Raw genomic sequence first — 24,248 nt, forward strand, 5'->3', positions numbered from 1 at the left:
ACACACACTGCACCCCTGCTCCTATGCCATACTACAGCCCCATTTCCAAGCAGACCTCAGGTAAGTTGTCAAACTGTTCTTAAACGATTTGACTACTTACTCTGGGAGGGGGTCCCGGCACTACTGGCACCATAACCACTACACTGAGCTGTAGTGGGTATTGTATCTGGATTATTTCTCTAAATAATCTGCAAGTGTCCCTCCCGAGGTCAGGCTCTGGATTTGCCACTGGGCCCAAGGACCATATAGAGCCAGGAAAATGACTATGTTTTCCTGGCACTATAGTGGTCCTTTCTCCCCCTTTGCAGCTGTCACAGTTGCCACTCATCTGAGATGAAGTGGCCTGGGTGACTTAATTAGGGCTCTGTAAGGTTGCTCCACACTTATTCACTTATCTTGATTTGTGCACAGGGGCACAATCATGGAGGAACAAGAAAGGGCATTGTGTATAGAATACACAAATATACATATGTCCATATACAAAATTACATAATTATATGAGATTATATAAATAATGGTATGTAAAGAAAGCCTTTTTTTGTCCCGAAAAAAAAAATATATAATTTGTATAGGAACAGTAAATGAGAGAGTGGAAAATTACAGCTAAACACAAACACCACAAAAGTGTAAAGAGGCCTGGTTGTAAATGTACAACATCGCAAAAACAGTCCAGTCCTTAAGGGGTTAAGTGTCACAAAGTTTAAATATTTTGTTTTTCAGTTTAACCCTTTCAGGACCGCGGACAGTTCAGGACCGTCAGCGGTAAAACGTGCGTTTGGACCGCTGACGGTCCTGAACCGTCATAGCGAAAAACGGGCTGCAGGAAGCGATCAAAGATCGCTCCAGCCAGGATAATGCTGTAACTATCTGCCAGACATCCCAGGCAGATAGTAACAGCCAATTACGGTGTGTGAGCGATCCGCGATCGCTCACAATTGGCTGCTGTCAAAGTGGGTGTTACAAACACTCACTTTGACAGTGATCTTTGCCCCTCTCTCCTCTGTAGCGTTTTGTGAGGCGAGAGAGACAGAGATTGTGATAGTTTGTTGCAGCAGAAGTGTTACAGAGTATCTAAAGTGAATTAAAAATCAATTTTAACCCCTTCCCTGACAGATCTGTTACAGCAGTGCATTTGTACTGTGTGTATTTTTTTTTGCCCTTAAAGGGTTAAATTTGTTTTTAAAAATATTTGTCTTGGTCTGTCTTGGTCAGTCAGTTTACTTCCCCCAAATCTCCATTAGATTTTTGTGACAGGAGTTAGTTTAGGGATTGCTGTTTAGTCTGTTTTAGTGAAAAAAATTTGTGTGTTTGTAATTTGTTTTAGTCGTGTGTAAAACATGCAGCGTATGTATAACTTGCAGGATGCATATGCCTTCTTGGCGTCAGACTCTGACGCCACTGACACTGCGTCAGATTTTGACCCAGGTCAGTTTTCTGACATGTCTAGTCAAGACGACATGTCATCTGTGTGTGAGCCGGCTGAAGAAAGAAGCTGTGCTTCCTCTGCTATGCCAAATGTGGAGGAGGACTGGGTACCTCCACAGTTAGCCGAGCCCAACGTCCCCCCTTTTAGTGCCAACGCAGGCATTAATGTTAATGTGGATGGCTTCTCCCCAATGCAGTATGTAGAACTATTTTTAGGGGATACCATCTGGGAGGAGATTGCTTCCCAGACTAACTTGTATGCTACCCAATTTATTGACAACAATCCAGGTAGCTATACAGCCAGGGAGCATGACTGGCATCCCACAGATGTCCCAGAGCTTAAAAAATTCTGGGCTCTTACAATGCTTATTATAAAAAAGCCATTGATTCACTCATACTGGAGCACCAACCCAATAATGTCGAGTCCAGTATTCTCCCAAACCATGCCTAGAGCCAGACACGAGTTACTGCTGAGATTTTTACACTTCAGTGACAATACCCTCTGTCACCCTAGAGATCACCCCCAATACGATAGGCTTTATAAAATACGCCCACTGCTAGACCATTTTCAGGACAAATTTTCGGATGTTTATACCCCCCAACAAAATTTATCCATAGATGAATCTCTAATGAAATACAAAGGGAGATTAGGGTTCAGACAATACATCCCCTCAAAGCGCTCTAGGTATGGCATAAAACTGTACAAACTGTGCGAGAGCGAAAGTGGATACACATTTGCCTTTCGTGTATATGAGGGGAAAGATGGTCAACTGGACCCTCCTGACTGTCCTGACTCCCTGGGGACAAGTGGGAAACTTGTATGGGACCTACTAAACCCCTTGTTTAATAAAGGTTACCACCTTTATGTTGATAATTTTTATAGTAGTGTCCGTCTATTTAAAACACTTTATGCTTTACAGACACTGGCCTGCGGCACTGCCAGAAAAAATTCTCATAGATGCAAAATTAAAAAAAGGCGAATGTAAAGCACTTCGCAAAGCTGAAGTGCTTGCACTAAAATTTAGGGACAGGAAGGATGTCAACATGCTCACCACCATCCATGACGAATGCATGTCAGACGTCTCTGTCCGGGGCAGAGTAGAGTCCAAACCGGTTTGCATCAGGGCGTATAATAAGTACATGGGGGGTGTTGATTTGGCTGATCAGCTGATGCAGCCATATCTTATTTTACGAAAAAACAAAGTATGGTATAAAAAGGTGGCTATCTATCTGATGCAAATAGCAACCCACAACTCATTTTTACTTTTTAAAAAAAATAATCCAGGGAAAACCACCTTTCTCCAATTTCAGTTGAAAATAATTTCTTTAACAATTTATGGAGATGGACAAGTTCCATTTTATTTTTAAGTTACCGCCAAATGCTAGGAAACCCCCCCCCCCTCCCCCCCCAGAAACGTTGCCGGGTCTGTTTTAAAAACGGGAAAAGGACAGACACCCCTTTTCACTGTCCTGGTTGCCCTTCGAAACCAGGACTCTGTGTAGGAACATGTTTCAAGCTGTACCACACAGAACAGTTGTAAGAAGTGTTCCTGAATTTTTATTTTATTTTCTGTTTCTTTGGAAAGCAGCCATTTGTTAGTCAGTTTCCTTCCCCCAAATCTCCAGTTAGATTCTATTTGCAGGAGTCAGTTTAAAGATTGCTGCTAAATGTACATTTGCTACCTGCACATTTGGCCTAACATGTTTTCTGGCAGTAACACATAACCAGCTGGCCAAAACCAGATGACGTGTGCATAAAAACCAGAATAAAAAAAATACCACTACACTTTCTTTGGGGGGCAAAATGGTTGGGGGAAAGAAGTCAAAACACCCCATCCTCTATAACCTTTGATGTCTACTTTATAAAGAATATATACTATACATATTGTCATGATGGTAACATTAACTGGGGGGTACAAAAATATGTCAAACTGAAGATAGACCAAGCATACCTATATATCAAGTTGAAAAACTGACATGTACAAGTTCTGATTGTTGCCTTTTGGCCCCCAAACAACCCAGCAACCATATACATGGGGGTATCACTGTACTCGAGAGATGTTGCTGAACATATTGGGCAGTGTTTGGCAGTGACACATAACAGGATCTGTTAATTCATGCCTAAAGTACAATGTGTGTGACAAAGAAACAAAAAAAGATTACTATCCAAAAGTTTGACAAAGGCTGGTGGTAGAATTCAGTGCATGAAAAGTGTTAAAATACCACCATTTAAAATACCCTGGGTTGTCTACTTTTCAAAAATATATGGTTTGATGGGGGTAAAATACATTGGCTCAAATGGGACATGGGCGCAGGTTGATTACATGTCAAAATTCCAAGTTGGGAAACTGATAAGCGCACCTGCCAAACGTGGCCTTTTAGCCCCCAAAGAACCCGACAAGCCTATGCATGGGTGGTATCACTGTATTCAGGAGATCTTGGTGAACACATATTGGGGTGTTGTTTGGCAGTGACACATAACAGGATCTGATAATTCATGCCTAAAGTACAAGGTGTGTGAAAAAAACTGAAAAACTTTTACTAACTCAATGTTTGACAAAGCCTGGTGGTAGAATTAGTGCATGGAAAGTGTAAAAATTCCACCATGTGAAATACCCTAGGGTGTCTACTTTTCAAAAATATATAGTTTGATGGGGGTAAAATACATTGGCCGGCTTCAAAAATGTCCCAAATAGGACATGCATGCAGGTTGACTACATGTCAAAATTCCAAGCTGGGAAACTGATATGCGCACCTGCAAAATGTGGCCTTTTAGCCCCCAAACAACCCAAAACACCTATACATGGGGGGTATCCCTGTACTCGGGAGATGTTACTGAACACATATTGGGGTGTTGTTTGGCAGTGACACATAACAGGATCTGTTAATTCATGCCTAAAGTACAATGTGTGTGAAAAAAAATGTGCTAACTCAATGTTTGACAAAGCCTGGTGGTAGAATTAGTGCATGGAAAGTGTAAAATTCCACCATGTGAAATACCCTAGGGTGTCTACTTTTCAAAAATATATGGTTTGATGGGGGTAAAATACATTGGCCGGCTTCAAAAATGTCCCAAATAGGACATGCATGCAGGTTGACTACATGTCAAAATTCCAAGCTGGGAAACTGATATGCGCACCTGCAAAATGTGGCCTTTTAGCCCCCAAACAACCCAAAACACCTATACATGGGGGGTATCCCTGTACTCGGGAGATGTTACTGAACACATATTGGGGTGTTGTTTGGCAGTGACACATAACAGGATCTGTTAATTCATGCCTAAAGTACAATGTGTGTGAAAAAAACAGAAAAAAAATTACTAACTCAATGTTTGACAAAGCCTGGTGTAGAATTAGTGCATGGAAAGTGTAAAAATTCCACCATGTGAAATACCCTAGGGTGTCTACTTTTCAAAAATATATGGTTTGATGGGGGTAAAATACATTGGCCGGCTTCAAAAATGTCCCAAATAGGACATGCATGCAGGTTGACTACATGTCAAAATTCCAAGCTGGGAAACTGATATGCGCACCTGCAAAATGTGGCCTTTTAGCCCCCAAACAACCCAAAACACCTATACATGGGGGGTATCCCTGTACTCGGGAGATGTTACTGAACACATATTGGGGTGTTGTTTGGCAGTGACACATAACAGGATCTGTTAATTCATGCCTAAAGTACAATGTGTGTGAAAAAAACAGAAAAAAAATTACTAACTCAATGTTTGACAAAGCCTGGTGTAGAATTAGTGCATGGAAAGTGTAAAAATTCCACCATGTGAAATACCCTAGGGTGTCTACTTTTCAAAAATATATGGTTTGATGGGGGTAAAATACATTGGCCAGCTTCAAAAATGTCCCAAATAGGACATGCATGCAGGTTGACTACATGTAAAAATTCCAAGCTGGGAAACTGATATGCGCACCTGCAAAATGTGGCCTTTTAGCCCCCAAACAACTCAATACACCTATACATGGGGGTATCCCTGTACTCGGGAGATGTTGCTGAACACATATTGGGGTGTTGTTTGGTAGTGACACCTAACAAAATCTGCGAATTTATACCTGAATTATCAATTTATGTGAAAAAAATAAAAAAAAATAAACTACCCATGCAAAGTTTGACAAAGGTTTGTGGTAAAATGGCTGCATAGAAAGTATCAAAATATTCTTAGATGAATACCCTGGGTTATCTAGTTTAAGAAAAATATATACATGTGGGGTGTTTTTTTGGAGATTTATGACATAACAGTGTTACAATGTCACTATTGATACATTTGAAAAATGTACATTTTGAAACAGCAATTTCCTACTTGTACTTATAGCCCTATAACTTGCAAATAAAAGCAAAAAAACACATAAACATTGGGTGTTTTTAAACTAAGGACAACATTTTTAATCTATTTAGCAGTTTGTTTCATTCGATTTTGTAGATCAGTAAAATATTTTTTAAGTAGAAGTCAAAAAACAAGTTTGTTTTTTTTCACCATATTTTATTATTTTTTTTAAATTAAATTATATGACATGATAAAAATAATATTATGTAAAGAAAGCCCTTTTTGTCCTGAAAAAAACAATATATAATTTGTATCGTAACAGTAAATGAGAGAGCGGAAAATTACAGCTAAACACAAACACCACAAAAGTGTTAAAATAGCTCTGGTCCTTAACGTACAAACATCGCAAAAACAGTCCGGTCCTGAAGGGGTTAACCCCTTCAGGACAGAGTCAATAGTACTCGTTCTGATCAAAACAAAATGTAAACAAAAACTGGAATTTGCGCTATATGTCTGTTCAACCGTAATTCACCTCTTTCATATTAAATGCACCAACACTTATTATATATCATTTTGTTCAGGAGAAACAGGGCTTTCATTTCATATCAAATATTTATATATGAAACATAATTTGTTATGAATAAAATTAAAGAAACTGTGAAATATTTTTTACAAAATTTAAAATTTGTAGTTCTGCCTCACATTTTAGCTGTAAATGTCATAATACTACTGCAGAAAAATGCACATATTTGTAATCAGCGATGTCTCACGAGTACAACAGTACCCCCCATTAACAGGTTTTATGGTGTTTTGGAAAGTTACAGGGTCAAATATAGAACGTTCCATTTTCAAATTGAAATTTGCCAGATTAGTAATGTTACCTTTGAGACGGTGTGGTAGCCCAGGAATGAGAATTACCCCCATAATGGCATACCATTTGAAAAAAGTAGACAACCCAAGGTATTGAACGTGGGGTATGTTTAGTCTTTTTTAGTAGCCACTTAGTCACAAAGACTGGCCAAAGTTAGCGTTCATATTTGTTTTTGTGTAAAAAAAAAAGCAAAAAAAGAATATTTGGCCAGTGTTTGTGACTAAGTGGCTACTAAAAATGACTGGACATACCCAATTTGCAATACCTTGGGTTGTCTACTTTTGCAAATGGTATGCCATCATGGGGGTAATTCTTATTCCTGGGCTACCATACGGTCTCAAAGGCAACATAGCTAATCTGGCAAGTTTCAATGTCAAAAAAATGAAATGCAAGCCATGTATGTGACTCTCTAACTTTCCAAAACACCATAAAACCTGTACATGGGGGGTACTGTTCTTCTCGGGAGACTTCACTAAACACAAATATTAGTGTTTTAAAACAGTAAAACATATTACAACAATAATATAGTCCATAAAAGTGCTGTTTGTTTTTTAAATAAATGCAAAAAATGTCACTTTTACTTAAAATATCATTGTTGTAATACAATTTACCAGTTTTAAACACTAATATTTGAGTTCAGTGAAGTCTCCCGAGTAAAACAGTACCCCCTATGTACAGGTTTTATGGTGTCTTGGAGAGTTACAGGGTTAAATATAGTGCTTGTGAATTAAATTCTCTGCACTTTCTCCCTGTGTTGTCAGGCATGTCAATCAAATTTTAATTAATCAAATGACATAATTATTTTAAAAGATTACTTAAATATACACGTAGAATTTTAATATATATGCATTTATAGGTATTTAAATTCTGCGTGTATACTAATGTAATCTTTTATGTAATTATATGTATTTATCGCTATATATATATTTGCGGTTATTTGTATTTTATATATAGATAGATATATATAGAATGTGATTCTAAGTGTATTTTGTTACCAATATATATATATTAATAACAAAATACAGTTAGAATGAAATTACATATGAATATATAATTTATTTTAAATTTTGTTTCAATATTTTATTTATTTTATTATTTTATTTATTATTGTAATTATACATATATATATATATATATATATATACCGTATTTTTCGCTCCATAAGACGCACCTCACCATAAGACGCACCTAGTTTTTAGAGGAAGAAACCCAGAAAAAAAATATTCTGAACAAACTGTCCCATAGTGTTTCTTACTATGGGACAGTTTGTACAGAATATTTTTTTCTCCCCTGTCCCATAGTGTCCCCCCCCTCCCATAGTCTTCATCCCCCCCCCCATCCCCATAGACTTCATCCCCCCCATAGACTTCATCCCCCCCCCCCATAGACTTCATCCCCCCCTCCCCATAGACTTCATCCCCCCTCCCATAGACTTCATCCCCCCCTCCCCATAGACTTCATCCCCCCCTCCCTATAGACTTCATCCCCCCTCCCCATAGACTTCATCCCCCCCTCCCCATAGACTTCATCCCCCCCTCCCCATAGACTTCATCCCCCCCTCCCCATAGACTTCATCCCCCCCTCCCCATAGACTTCATCCCCCCCTCCCCATAGACTTCATCCCCCCCCTCCCCACAGACTTCATCCCCCCCCTCCCCACAGACTTCATCCCCCCCCACAGACTTCATCCCCCCCCCACAGACTTCATCCCCCCCCACAGACTTCATCCCCCCCCTCCCCACAGACTTCATCCCCCCCTCCCCACAGACTTCATCCCCCCCTCCCCACAGACTTCATCCCCCCCTCCCCACAGACTTCATCCCCCCCCTCCCCACAGACTTCATCCCCCCCTCCCCACAGACTTCATCCCCCCCCTCCCCACAGACTTCATCCCCCCCCTCCCCACAGACTTCATCCCCCCCCTCCCCACAGACTTCATCCCCCCCTCCCCACAGACTTCATCCCCCCCCTCCCCACAGACTTCATCCCCCCCTCCCCACAGACTTCATCCCCCCCTCCCCACAGACTTCATCCCCTCCCCTCCCCACAGACTTCATCCCCCCCTCCCCACAGACTTCATCCCCCCCTCCCCACAGACTTCATCCCCCCCTCCCCACAGACTTCATCCCCCCCCCCTCCCCACAGACTTCATCCCCCCCCTCCCCACAGACTTCATCCCCCCCCTCCCCACAGACTTCATCCACCCGTCCCCACAGACTTCATCCCCCCCCCTCCCCACAGACTTCATCCCCCCCCCTCCCCATATTCTTCTCTCCCATACTGTCCCCCTCCCCTTGTCCCATAATTACTTACCTGTCTTGCAGCGTTGGCCGGCAGCACAGGGCGCACCGCGGTACTGGAACTTGAATTTCATGTTCCGGTTTCCGGCGGGACTGAAAGGAAGTGCGCACTCAGCTTGTGCACACTTCCTTTCAGTCCCGCCGGAAACCGGAACATGAAATTCAAGTTCCAGTACCGCGGTGCGCCCTGTGCTGCCGGCCAACGCTGCAAGACAGGTAAGTAAAGCTTCATATTCGCTCCATAAGACGCACAGACATTTCCCCTCACTTTTGAGGGGAAAAAAGTGCGTCTTATGGAGCGAAAAATACGGTATATATAATATGTCTATACATCCATTATATATATTATATATATATACATATTATATATATGTAACGTCATTCTAAGTGTATTTTAATACTAATATTAATATTAAAATACATTACGTATGACGTTACATATATATAATATGTATATATATTATATATGTAATACAGGGAGTGCAGAATTATTAGGCAAGTTGTATTTTTGAGGATTAGTTTTATTATTGAACAACAACCATGTTCTCAATGAACCCAAAAAACTCATTAATATCAAAGCTGAATATTTTTGGAAGTAGTTTTTAGTTTTTTTTTAGTTATAGCTATTTTAGGGGGATATCTGTGTGTGCAGGTGACTATTACTGTGCATAATTATTAGGCAACTTAACAAAAAACAAATATATACCCATTTCAATTATTTATTTTTACCTGTGAAACCAATATAACATCTCAACATTCACAAATATACATTTCTGACATTCAAAAACATAACAAAAACAAATCAGTGACCAATATAGCCACCTTTCTTTGCAAGGACACTCAAAAGCCTGCCATCCATGGATTCTGTCAGTGTTTTGATCTGTTCACCATCAACATTGCGTGCAGCAGCAACCACAGCCTCCCAGACACTGTTCAGAGAGGTGTACTGTTTTCCCTCCTTGTAAATCTCACATTTGATGATGGACCACAGGTTCTCAATGGGGTTCAGATCAGGTGAACAAGGAGGCCATGTCATTAGATTTTCTTCTTTTATACCCTTTCTTGCCAGCCACGCTGTGGAGTACTTGGACGCGTGTGATGGAGCATTGTCCTGCATGAAAATCATGTTTTTCTTGAAGGATGCAGACTTCTTCCTGTACCACTGCTTGAAGAAGGTGTCTTCCAGAAACTGGCAGTAGGACTGGGAGTTGAGCTTGACTCCATCCTCAACCCGAAAAGGCCCCACAAGCTCATCTTTGATGATACCAGCCCAAACCAGTACTCCACCTCCACATTGCTGGCGTCTGAGTCGGACTGGAGCTCTCTGCCCTTTACCAATGCAGCCACGGGCCCATCCATCTGGCCCATCAAGACTCACTCTCATTTCATCAGTCCATAAAACCTTAGAAAAATCAGTCTTGAGATATTTCTTGGCCCAGTCTTGACGTTTCAGCTTGTGTGTCTTGTTCAGTGGTGGTCGTCTTTCAGCCTTTCTTACCTTGGCCATGTCTCTGAGTATTGCACACCTTGTGCTTTTGGGCACTCCAGTGATGTTGCAGCTCTGAAATATGGCCAAACTGGTGGCAAGTGGCATCTTGGCAGCTGCACGCTTGACTTTTCTCAGTTCATGGGCAGTTATTTTGCGCCTTGGTTTCTCCACACGCTTCTTGCGACCCTGTTGACTATTTTGAATGAAACGCTTGATTGTTCGATGATCACGCTTCAGAAGCTTTGCAATTTTAAGAGTGCTGCATCCCTCTGCAAGATATCTCACTATTTTTGACTTTTCTGAGCCTGTCAAGTCCTTCTTTTGACCCATTTTGCCAAAGGAAAGGAAGTTGCCTAATAATTATGCACACCTGATATAGGGTGTTGATGTCATTAGACCATACCCCTTCTCATTACAGAGATGCACATCACCTAATATGCTTAATTGGTAGTAGGCTTTCGAGCCTATACAGCTTGGAGTAAGACAACATGCATAAAGAGGATGATGTGGTCAAAATACTCATTTGCCTAATAATTCTGCACTCCCTGTATATATACATATATTATATATATAAAAATACTTTTAATTTATTTTACACATGTTTAATGATTTTTTTTTTTTTACAGATCCCACCAGCAGGGGCACTGTCTAATATTTCAGACAGCACCCCTGCTGGCATATCCACAGCCAGCTATAGGGGGCCATGTGATCACTCTTTGAGAGCGATCACATGGCCCCCGGGGGCCTCATTTGCCGGGGAGGGCTGCCTGGGCTGTCAGACAGCCCTCCAGAAGAGGATCGCGGCAGAGGTAAGTAGTTGCGATCTCCTGGGGGCTTAAGCCGTTACGGCGTTCTATGCCGCCGCAATGGCTTTAAAGCCCTTTAAAGCCACGACGGCATAGAACGCCGTAACGGCGTTAAGGGGTTAACTCATGGATGGCATTGTGTCTCAGGGCTCTTTTGATCACTGAAAACAATCTCGGACACCTGTGATAATTAGATTACCAGGTGAGCCCAATTTAAAGGGACACTCCAGGCACCCAGACCACTTCTGCTCATTGGAGTGGTCTGGGTGCCAACTCCCACTACTCCTAATAAACTGCAATAATTACCTTGCAGGGTTAACTCCACCTCTAGTGGCTGTCTACTAGACAGCCACTAGAGGTCACTTCCTGATTTATAGCAAGGATTTTCCTTGCTAGAGCGTCGCTGGACATCCTCACGCTGTGTGAAGTCCTCCAGCGTCACTCATTTCCCCATAGGAAAGCATTGAAAATCTTTTTCAATGCTTTCCTATGGGGAGCGCTAATGTGCATGCGTGGCATTACTGTGCATGCGCATTAGGTCTCCTCGGCCGGTGGGCGGGATCAGTCTCGCCCACCGGCCGACGGAATCACAGGGAGGAGCGTCGCAGAGGAGGAGGCAGCGACGAGGGACATCGCCGCTGCCTCAGGTAAGTGACTGAAGGGGTTTTCACCCTTTCAGTAACTGGGGATTGGGGGGTGGGAAGGGGAGGGAGAGGGACCCTCCAGTACCAGGAAAACTGATCATTTTCCTGGCACTGGAGTTTCCCTTTAAGGAAAACTACTAAAGGAGGGTGTTCCACATTATTAAGCAAAGCACAATTTTAATGCAATATGGGGAAGAAAAAGGATCTCTCTGCTGCCGAAAAGAGTGAAAAAGTTCAATGCCTTGGACGAGGTATGAAAACATTAGATATTTCACGGAAACTTAAGCGTGATCATCGCACTATTAAGAGATTTTTGGCTGATTCAGAGCACAGACGGGTTCGTGCAGATAAAGGCACATTGAGGAAGATTTCTGCCAGATCCATGCATCGGATCAAGAGAGCAGCTGCTAAAATACCATTACATAGCAGCAAACAGAAATTTTTGAAGCTGCTGGTGTTTCTGGAGTCCCACGAACATCAAGCTGCAGAGTCCTCCACAGTCTTGCAAATGTGCATAAACCTTCTATTCCGCCACCACTAACCAATGCTCACAAGCAAAAATGGCTGCATTGGGCAGAAAAATACACGAAGACTAATTTTCAAACAGTCCTGTTCACTGATGAGTGCCGTGCAGCCCTGGATGGTCCAGATGGATGGAGTAGTGGATGGTTGGCCACGCTGTTCCAACAAGGCGGTGGTGGAGTCATGTTTTGGGCCGGAATCATGGGAAGAGAGCTGGTCGGCCCCTTTAGGGTCCCCGAAGGTGTAAAGATGACCTCTGCAAAGTATGTGGGGTTTCTGACTGACTACTTTCTTCCCTGGCACAGAAGGAATAACTATGCTTTCCATAATAAAATAATCTTCATGCATGACAATGCACCATCTCGTGCTGCAAAGAATACCTCTGCATCAATGGCTGCTATGGGGATAAAGGAGAGAAAGTTATGGTGTGGCCTCCATCCTCCCCTGACCTCAATCCTATTGAGAAGCTTTGGAGCATCCTCAAGCACAAGATCTATGAGGGTGGGAGGCAGTTTACATCCAAACAGCAGCTCTGGGAGGCTATTCTGACATCTTGCAAACAAATTCAAGCAGAAACTGTCCAAAAACTCACAAGTTCAATGGATGCAAGACTTGTGAATCTGCTATCAAATAAGGGGTCCTATGTTAAAATGTAACGTGACCTGTTAAAATGTTTAAAAAGTTAAAATGTTGTTATAAGTTTGATTGAAATAGCTTTTGATTTCAGTAAATATGCTGCAAACACAACAAATTAAAATTTTCGGTTCTTTACAACCTATAAAGTGTTTTGAAACTTACTGTGCATAATAATTTGGAACAGTGCATTGTAAGTTTTTTATTAGGAGGTTGGTTCAATAAAATTTGAATTGTTGATAACGTCAGAATTATGCTGACTGTTATTTACATCAATTATTTAGGTAAATTAGAAAAAATATCATTTGAATAATAATTTGGAACAGGGTGTAGAACCACTCACATGGACTGGAGCCTATGTAATATTGGCTCTGTAAGATAATCCTTTTTGCTCTTTGGGCAGCAACATACCACTTGCTCAAAGATGGTCCTCCAAAGACATAAAACAAGAAGGAATAGATATTTAGAACCAGGAGCTACACAGCAACAATTGTCCTTGCTGCTAGGTCAGATGCTCATCAATCTGTACTACCCTGCACAGTTTCAACTAGAAGGAGTATGTATACAAACACTTTAAGTGCGTTAATATTGCCTAGACTATTAAAACTCTGACATGCGGGGTTAACGAATGCTTTTAAACAAAAAAATACTAATAAAGACTGTAAACAATACAGGAGCAGGGCTGTTCTTGATGTCTAAGCTTTGGGCTAAATGTTGTCGAGTTAGGTTGGGCCATCCACATCTGGGGCCCGCGGGCACCTCCGTGACGTGGAGCCCCCTTTTGCCTCCACCCTGGGCAGACTCCGGTCCATCGGTGGGTAGATCCATGGCGCCATGGGCACTTGGTTGCGTGGGCAGTCTAGCAGATCCCCCCACGTAGAGTCCACCTGCCGCCCGTCCCCTGCACTCCCCCGGATCCGCTCCCGGGTCCCAGCCAGTCCATGCCTCGGCTGGCTCCGGTCTCAAACTTGGTACCAGTCCGCGCCCCACCGGTCCGCTGGATTCAATGCATCTCTATGAGGATATGCTGATTGGTGTAACGCAGCGTTTTGCAACATGATAGCCTCCTAATGATTTCCTATGGGAAAGCATTGGATTGGCTGATATTGTCAATTATGAAGCAAGCTGTGATGGACCCGCGCAGCGCTGTTATAAAGATGAGTAATAACAGTTACATTACTGACAAGGAGGCTAAACTGTGTATTCACAGCTATAGCAGGAAATTAACAGAGCAGGAGAAAATAAATTCTAAATCAAACAATGAAATAAAGGAAGATGAAATTTCAGATCTTTTTTACAGCAAGTGTGTAGAGAAACTCTTTAAGTCATGGGCAGGAAGGTGTGGCTAAAACTGCATAACTGATTTAATTCCTAAATGGCAGAAAAAATTGCAGTGAGACTGCATGAGCTTTACACCTAAACCACTCCCTTAAGCTAATGTTTATGTGCTTGGAGTATCCCTTTAATAGTGTTGGAGCCAAACCTGCCATGTAAAGTATTTAACACTCTCTAAAGAATGGAATAGGAAAGCCATGCAGAAAAGGGGAAACAAATGTGTAAAAGGATAAAAAAGCAGTGATTAGAGCAGGGGTTCTCAACCCAGTCCTCAGGACCCCCTACCAGTCCAGGATTTGGGGATTACCTGGGTGTGTCTAAGGTGTTTAGAAAAAGGGGGAAAAAAAAAACACCTTAGACTCTAAGGTGTTTTTTTTTTATCTTTTTCTAAACACCTTAGACACACCCAGGTAATCCCTAAACCCTGGACTGGTAGGGGGTCCTTGAGGACAAGGTTGAGAACCCCTGGATTAGAGAGACCTGAAACAGCAGGACAGTGTCATGGCACCGAGTACTTCTGAAATAATTTTGGACTAAAAACTGACTATTTACTGACGCAACTGCCTACTTTGTCTGGTCATTCATGTGACATCGATCCTACACCATTTGTAGTTGCAAGTCAATCACATGGATCTTATTCCTACACAAGCCCTTCCTGCCGTTTAAGCTGTGCCCTATTGTGGTTTCACTTGTGGCAATCCAAGAGTGCATTTGATTAATTTATTGATTCTTGGTATTTTGACTTCGGCTTCACTCTGAATATTCTCCTTTGCGTAAACCTTTACTCCGGCTTGCCTCTACCTTATTGTTACCTTCTGTTGTCCTCAACCTCATATAGTTACTGACCATTCTCTTACCCATTCTATTAGCTGTTATAGCATTAAGCCTAGACAATGCTAGGAACCGGAAATATACCTCTGTCCATTTTTGCTTCTACCTAAGCTAGGAATTATGTAAACTCTACATGCTGAGTGTAGGGTTGTCAGGACATTACGACTGCAGGCTTAGGTCAGCAGATCAAAGAAAAATAATTCCCTAAAAACAAGTGTATTACCTATTCAAGAACTTGTTTAACCCCTTAAGGACCAAACTTCTGGAATAAAAGGGAATCATGACATGTCACACATGTCATGTGTCCTTAAGGAGTTAATATTTATGTGTGCAAAAACCAAATGGTAATGGCGTGGCTTGAACGCTGATGGCGCCGGCCGCTTAACCTCGGAGCTCCGACCCGCGCAGCAATAATAAGGGCACAACCCGAAGCACAGACTCTCCAAATGGGGCGCACGAAACGCCCGGACGCTCCACAGACACCCAGGGGACAGTTGCCCGCTTCACAGAGCGGACCGCTAGACGGATACCTCCGCACTCCGTTGCGACCGTCCCAAGCCGACCAGGGCCCCAAGATGGCCGACGGGCCGACCACGCCGCCGGAGAGTGAGACCCTCTCGCTAGCCGACATCAGGGCGGACATAAGAGCCCTGACCACCCTGACTGCCAGCATGGTCACTAAAGCAGACCTAAAGGCCTCATCAGATACTTTACATGAGGCTATTCGCGCAGAGGTCGCAACGCTGGGGAATGAACTGGCAGCACAGGGCACCCGTATACAGGCCTTGGAGACAGCGGAGCAAACGATGTCGGGCCGCATAGAAGCCAACAACCTGGCTATAAGCAGGCAAGGTACCGTCCTATTACACCTTAGGAGACAGGCGGAAGACCTGGACAACAGGGGCCGCAGGTCTAACATAAGGATACGCAACCTCCCTGAACCACGCAGCGAAGAAAACGTGGAAGACACCCTCACAGCCCTATTCAGGGAGATTTTGGGCCCTGACTCCCCGCCGGCCTTCCAATTCGACAGGGCGCACAGAGCGCTCCGGCCCCGCAATGCTGACAACTCGCCCAGAGATATCATTTGCTGCCTTCACGAATTTAAAGTGAAAGATCTCATAATGACAAAAGCAAGATCCAGACAGACATGGCCATTTCAAGGAGCAGAAGTCGCCCTTTATCAGGACCTCTCACCACTCACATTAGAAGCCCGCAGAGCTCTACGACCTGTAACACAATTGCTAAGAAGTAGAAACATACCTTATAAATGGGGATTCCCCTTTAGCCTGCTAGCTCGCCACGACAATGAATGGGTACCTGTGAGGTGGCCAGACGAGGTCCCCGTATTCCTAAGGAGACTAGGCCTACCACCGACCGAAGTTGCAGACTGGATACTAGGACCCCTGGAACAGCGACCAGGCCCCGTCGCTCAGAGAGCCGCCAGGAGACGCAGAGAGGACTCACCACGCAGACCCCCAGCACATAGGCCGCGCAACCCGGCCCCACATGCTGAGGACTAGCCGGGCGGTCTAGCCGGACAGGGGTGTCTCTCCCCCCCCTGCCCGATGGTCCGATGTTGATGCTGCACCCGATCAAGGGATCCAGGTGTCATCCCTCGCCCGGAAACAGATAAGTACTTTCAACCACCCCCATCTTGGGCAGCACACTGTTTGATAACTTTTTACGAAAGACATACACCCGTCCCCCCGGGACCTAGCCCACCGCGAGGTATGGCCCTCACTGGTAGCATGCACCACACCCATAGTTGCAGCTCAGATAACGATGTCACCGCGCACTGTATAGTTGTTGGTGAGCACGCTCCGCCACCCATAATGAGTCGTATGCCAACTGCCACCCTCACACCTGTGATAGTGACTCATCCCCCCCGGGGACTCTCTCCATCATGGGGCATAGCTTTTGATGAACACGCACACACTACGGAACAACATGATGCCATGTGGCTACTTTGGGAGGGGGGATTGGGGATTCCCGCATGGAATGGGTGCACTGAGCTGAGTGGGGAGCGCTCTTCAGGGACCCTATCTATTTCTGCGTTACACAAGTGCAGCGGAAGATTCATGGTGGGCCACACATTTTGTCGGCTGTATTAACGGATTGCACAAGAACCATGACAAGGTTGGGTGGGGGCTCATGCTGGGAGGGACGGGGATCCACTTCAATGGGGACAAATGTATTAATTGTCAGACCGATTATGTTGCATTATCTGGTTCACAATGCCGATCATTATAATTTGCCTCTGTATATGCATGATTCTTCGCCTGACGGGTGATCGGGATTGTTTGACTGGGCGGGGCGGGAGGTGGGGGGGGGGGTTGCTCTTATTCATGTTCATGTACCCTGGTTCACATATTTATGTTGCTTACTATGTTGCATTGTGAGAAGGTAGACTGTGCTCCCCCCGCTACCCCCCCCTGCCCCAGACTGACGAGCTCACTACTTTAACTGTATGCCTGGATGACCCTATCAACTATCACGCCAAAAGCCCGGACTACAGGGGACAGAGAGACCACACTGGGGAGAGACACACCTGACAGACGTCACAGACCCCAACTGGAGAGTACGCATAGGCACCAGACCCGATCGCTATGTGCACACCTATTGACTCATGCTTAGCGGAACAGGAACCCGACCCAACCCATACGGAACACACACCTGACCGTCGCCACAAGGCGAGAGCCACGACCCGACTTAGACCCGAGTACACCAAGACTACTGGGGGATCCGCGCTTGCTGCCTCTCCGGTACTCACCGTGTAGAGGTACAGCGTAGGCCGCCCACCCAGTTACAAGGGACTCTGCCTGACAAAGGCAGTATCAACCCCACACGTTGGGAAACTCTGGGGTGAATACCCTCATTTATTAACACACATTAGGATACTAACACACGGAAAGCATAGTAGTTTCTGGTAGGAAATCGACACACACACCTTCGCCTCACACCCTCCCCTCCTGGGCCCCCAGGCGACCGCTACCCCTCCCCCCCCCCCCCCCGTGAACACCGCTCCCCCATCCTTCCTCAGTCTTCCTGTGCGGCTGGTGGTCCGGCGGAGCTGGGCGCCTGGCCCGTGCATTGGCGGATCGTAGTTGATACCCCCCCCCTCCCACGATGGCCTACTCCCCATCGCCCTTAACCGTTCTCACGCAGAACTGCAGGGGACTCAATGCCCCGGAAAAGAGGTCCCATCTCCTGAGAACTCTCAGGAGCCAACGCGTCTCCATCGCGCTCTTACAGGAAACCCACCTACGAGCGACGGCGAATCCCCTACTCAGGAGCAAGTACTACCCGAACAACTTTTACAGCAACCACCCCTCCACGAGAAAGGCAGGCACTGCTATACTGGTCGCGGCAGATCTGCAATTCATGGTCTCCGACCAGATAGCCGATGCCGACGGTAGATTTCTATTCGTGAAAGGGGAGATAACAGGGAAAAAATACACGCTCGCGAACATCTACGCTCCGAATGCAGGACAGGCGAGCTTTATTCGCAGAACGCTTTTGAAGCTAACCAAATTTGTAGAGGGAGTTCTGATCCTGGGGGGAGACTTCAATGTCCCGCTGGACCCCCTGATTGACACATCCACGGGACGGAGCAGTGTGCCTAGCTCGACGATCAGGACCATCCTGAAAGCCCTCAGAGACCTACGGCTCATGGATGCGTGGCGAACACTACACCCAATGGATAGGGACTTCACTTATTACTCCACGCTGCACCGTCGATACTCCAGGATCGACTATATCTGCGTGCAACAGGAAGGACTGACCTACCTAAGGTCAGCTGCTATCCAAACTACTCCATGGTCAGATCACAGTGCAGTAAAAGTGGAGATGGAGTCACCCTTATACCGCCCGACAAAAAGGACGTGGAGACTAAATGATGCCTTGCTCTTAGACGAACCGACGAGACTGCAAATTACGGAGCACATTCGTCAATTCTTTGAGGAGAACGTGTCTGAGGAATTAACGGACCTGACGATATGGGAAGCACACAAGAGTGTCCTCAGGGGTCACCTAATTCGAATAGCAGCACAAAAGAAAAGGGAAGAGGGTCAGCAAATACGCGACCTTACCGCACAGATAGCGGCCTTAGAGCAAAGCCATAAAAGATCCCCGCAAGATCAAACTTATAAAGACCTTGTCACACATAGGAGAAAACTAACTGACATCCTAGAACGCAAATATACGAGACAGTTGCAACGATCCAAAGTTTTCTTCTACAGGCATGCAAACAAAGGAGGTAAACTGCTGGCCCAAATGCTAAGAGGCCCACAAAATCGAGCCCAGGTCCACTCTCTGCGCACCAGACAAGGAGTACTGACGCAATTCCCCGAGGCTATCGCGAAGGAATTTGAGATCTTCTATACAAACCTCTACAACCTGGACAACTCACCTGAGGGCCCCGCTGACCCCAGCAAACTAAGGGACACCGTCAAATACCTGAGTGACTTCAACCCCGATGCACTCACCCCTGAGGAAGCTGAATCGCTTGACGCACCGATTACCGAAGAAGAGGTCAAACTCGCCCTCAAGGTGGCCAAGAATGGCAAAGCGCCGGGCCCGGATGGCTTTCCGGTGGAATATTATAAGAAATTCGGGGAGGAGTTGGTCCCGAAGCTGGTCAATGCACTGAACAGCCTCCGGGAGGGAGCATCCTTCCACAAGGAGTCCCTGGCGGCGACGATAACGGTGATCCCGAAACCGGGTAAAAACCCGGAACAGGTCGGCAACTATCGCCCGATTTCGCTTATCAATGCTGATATCAAGCTTTTCTCCAAAGTCCTATCCTCTCGACTACGTCAGTACGTGCCGCGACTGGTCCACCCGGACCAAACGGGATTCATCCCGGGCCGAGAAGCCAGGGATAGCACCCTCCGGCTCTTTGTGGTCCAACATGCGGCGAAACTCTATCGGAAGAAGCTACTTCTGCTATCGACGGATGCAGAGAAAGCTTTCGATAGAGTGAACTGGCGATTCATGATGGAGACACTAAGGAGAACAGGCATTGGTGACCAAATGAGACACTGGATCGGGACGCTTTACCACCAACCGAACGCTAAAGTTCGAGTGAATGGGGCACTCACGGAGAGCTTTCACATAAGGAATGGGACCAGACAAGGCTGCCCACTCTCGCCGCTTCTCTTCGCACTCACCTTGGAACCGCTCTTGGACAAGATACGTAAAAACACCAGAATTCTTGGCCTTAGATGTGGGATGCAGGAACATAAGGTCGCTGCGTATGCAGACGACATGATGTTTTTCCTGGCTGAACCCCTTGAATCAATACCTCACCTTCTGGAGGAATTTCAGACATACGGGGCTATTTCAGGGCTAAAACTTAATATGCCCAAATGCGAGATTCTGAATGTGACGGTGCCGGAGGAGGAATGTGGGCGTCTAAAGCTACAATTCCCGTTCCACTGGTGCGCAGAGAGTATGCAATACCTGGGACTCCAGGTCACCCCAGCAGCGAAAGATCTATACGCACGCAATTACACACCCCTTCTGTCCGCAGTGCTGAGGGACCTTGGGAGATGGAATTACAACCACATCTCCTGGCAGGGGCGAATCGCAGTAGTGAAGATGAATATCCTCCCCAGGATACTCTACGTCTTCCACACGCTCCCATGCCCCATACCCCAATCCTTTTTTAAGACGCTCCGAACAGCGATTCTTAAATACATATGGAAAGGGGATAGGGCCAGGATAGCTCACAGTAGACTGAGCCTTCCCAAGGCATGGGGGCCTCGCCCTGCCCGACTTCAACACATACCACCAGGCTACGGTGCTGCAGCGTATTAGGGAGCTCCATGTGGCCACCCCTCAGAAACGATGGACCACACTATGTAAAGACATCACCCACAACCGGCTGCCTCAATACATCTGGCACGATGGACGCGATGCCACAACACCGAAGGAGGATGACTCTCCCATCACACATATGCTTCAGCCATGGCACAGAATGAGGAGGACACCCTACATCTCCCCCTCCCCCAGCCCACTGATACCCATTACCCATAACTCACACATAGGGGATAGCCTCCCACCATCAGCGTGGCCATTGGAGGCCCATGAAGGCTACATCCCGCTGCAACTGGCGCTAACAGATTCTGGATTACGAGCCATGCGAGAACTTTCGACCGAAAGGGACATCACTCCATTACACCAATTCCACTATGCGCAACTCAGGCACTTCTACCATAATCTCCCGAACAGAATCAAACTACACAGAGAACTAACCTGGTTTGAAAACCTCTGCCTCCTGACGCCTGAATCGAACGGCTCGGTATCGGTTATATACCAAAAACTGATAACGGGAGGAAAAGTCACAAACGACCTATTCAAAAGGCAATGGGAGGACCTGCTGGACACTACATTCACGGAGGAACAATGGGCACAGATTCTACTGCGGCAGCACAAGAGCTCATCTAATACAGCCTACCAAGAAATGAACTATAAGTTACTATCCCACTGGTACCGCACGCCATCCCTCCTCCATCGAATTAATCCAAACATTCCGGACACCTGCTGGAGATGCGAATCAGGAGTGGGTACCATAAAACATATCTGGTGGGACTGCACTGAAATAAGGCCGTTCTGGAACGAACTCGAAATAGAGATACGTGAAATTCTAGGAGAACCCGCAACCCTAACGGAGTGCCTAACGCTACTACACCACACGGAAAGCTCACTGTCGACTTATAAGAGGTCGATCCTCAGACACCTGCTGAATGCAGCTAAGGCTCTGATACCCCTGCTGTGGAAAACACGGACCCGCCCGACCATCGGACAGTGGAGACTCAAGGTAGAGGATATCCACAGGGCTGAGTCTACAATAGCCTGCCTGATGGGGAGACAGGAGAAACACGCAGAACAATGGGCGCCATGGTACCTATACTGCACATAGGCCCCGACTACCACTGGGCTAGGGGACCGATCTGCCGATGTAGGGGTGTGGGGGCGCCCAGAGTCGCCGGATACGGCCCCCCGGGTCGCACCCAGAACCCCGCAACCTACTGCTGAAGTCGCACTGGGGGCCAAGGGGGGCTCATAGCTAACTTACACCTCACAGAGGTAACTAAATAACATCCCAACATTGACAGCAGGAACACACCAGGGCCCCGGGGCGGAGATCGGGAGACGGATTCTCTAACCACTAAACAAACATCACTCAGACGCACTCTCACTCCCACGATCCCACCCCTGCTCCTGAGACCTCTACAATGACGAGCCCCACTAACCTGCGAAACATACATCCCGCCTCACCAGGTATAGCACCAACCTCATGATTACCCATAAACCTATATAGCTGCTTGTCACAGGTGTGCACTGGAGATCAGGTAGAGGACAAGACACCCGAGATAGACCTAAACCTACCCATTCCCCCCCCTTCCCTCTCCCCAACCCCCCCAACTTATGGGTGCTAGGACGCCTGCCTACCCTGATACCTGAACGACAAGGAATACCTAGTGGAGGGCGACGACGCCCCGCAAGACGTACCGCTCCTCAGACATGACACCACACACACTGACTATCACAACTGGCGACAACGTTATACTAGACACTAACCTGACCATACTACCTATGCTGACACTGACAAGCATACCCGTTTAAACTAATGTTTGGATATTGAATTTGCTTCTGAATTAATCTTTACCAAAGCCAAGATCCTCAAGCTATAGCGCTGCTGACCCATCCTCGTGGGGACCCACGGGTCCCGCAGCTTACTAAAAATTTTGTTGCTCTTAACTGTTAAAGTTTATGTATTAGAATTGACTGGTTCTTCAGTGTACCAGGAACAACTGAAGCAAGATGGACATTCTCACGTTTGATTCCCCTGTAAGCCTTTCTGATATGGATCTGAGTATCCCTCATCCCCATTGTTGATGTGACTTACTTGGAGACCTGCGAGTCCCACCGTCAAAATGCCTGATATGTATGCTTGTTCCTTTATTATGTCAACTGAACACAATAAAAAGTAACTTTACAAAAAAAAAAAAAAAACCAAATGGTAATAACGCTCACCACCACCAATCAAAATATATATATATATACAGTCATGGGAAAAAGAAAGTACACTCTCTTTGAATTCTATGGTTTTACATATCATGACATAATAGCAATCATCTCCTTAGCAGGTCTTAAAATTAGGTAAATACAACCTCAGATGAACAACAATACATGACATATTACACCATTTCATGATTTATTAAACAAAAGTAAAGCCAAAATGGAGAAGCTATGTGTGAAAAACTAAGTACACCTTATGATTCATTAGCTTGAAATAATAATTTTCTGTATGACTTTATCAGTCTCTTAAATTGATGTGGAGGACATTTGTCCCACTCTTCTTTACAACATTGCTTCAGTTCATTGAGGTTTGCTGACCTTTTTTTATGCACAGGTCTCTTAAGGTCCTGCCACAGCATGGTGTGCTTTGGATTATTGTCCTGTTGTATGACCCAATTACTGCCAAGAATGAGTTGTTCGAAAGATGTCATCCCATTTGACTCTTGGATACTTTGATATACAGAGGAGTTCATGGTAAGCTCAATGCCCGCAAAATTTCCAGATCCTGTGGCTGTAAAATAAACACAAATCTTCACCCTACCGCCACCATGCTTGAAAGTTGATATGAAGTGATTATGCTGATATACTGTGTTTGGTTTTCACCAAACACGGCACTGCTGTGCATTATGACCAAACATCACCACTTTGGTCTCCTCTGTCCAAAGGGCATTGTTCAAGAGGTTTTTTTTTAGATGCAACTTTGCAATCCAGCCTATGTTATTTTTAGAGCAAAGAGACTCTCTCCTGGCAATCCTTCCAAACAAACTATACTTATTCATTATTTTTCTAATTGTACGGTCATGAACTTTAACATTTAACATGCTAATTGAGGCCTATAGAGTCTGAGATGTAACTCTTTGTTTTTTTGCAATTTGTTTGAGCATTGCATGGACTGACCTTGGGACAAATTTGCTGGGATGTCCACTCCTGGGAAGATTGGCAAGTGTCTTGAATGTTTTCCACTTTTGAATAATCTTTCTCACTGTAGAATGACGAACTTTAAATTGTTTGAATATGGTCTTTGATGG

Source organism: Pelobates fuscus, chromosome 5 (assembly GCF_036172605.1).
Source record: "Pelobates fuscus isolate aPelFus1 chromosome 5, aPelFus1.pri, whole genome shotgun sequence".
Classification (NCBI taxonomy): domain Eukaryota; kingdom Metazoa; phylum Chordata; class Amphibia; order Anura; family Pelobatidae; genus Pelobates; species Pelobates fuscus.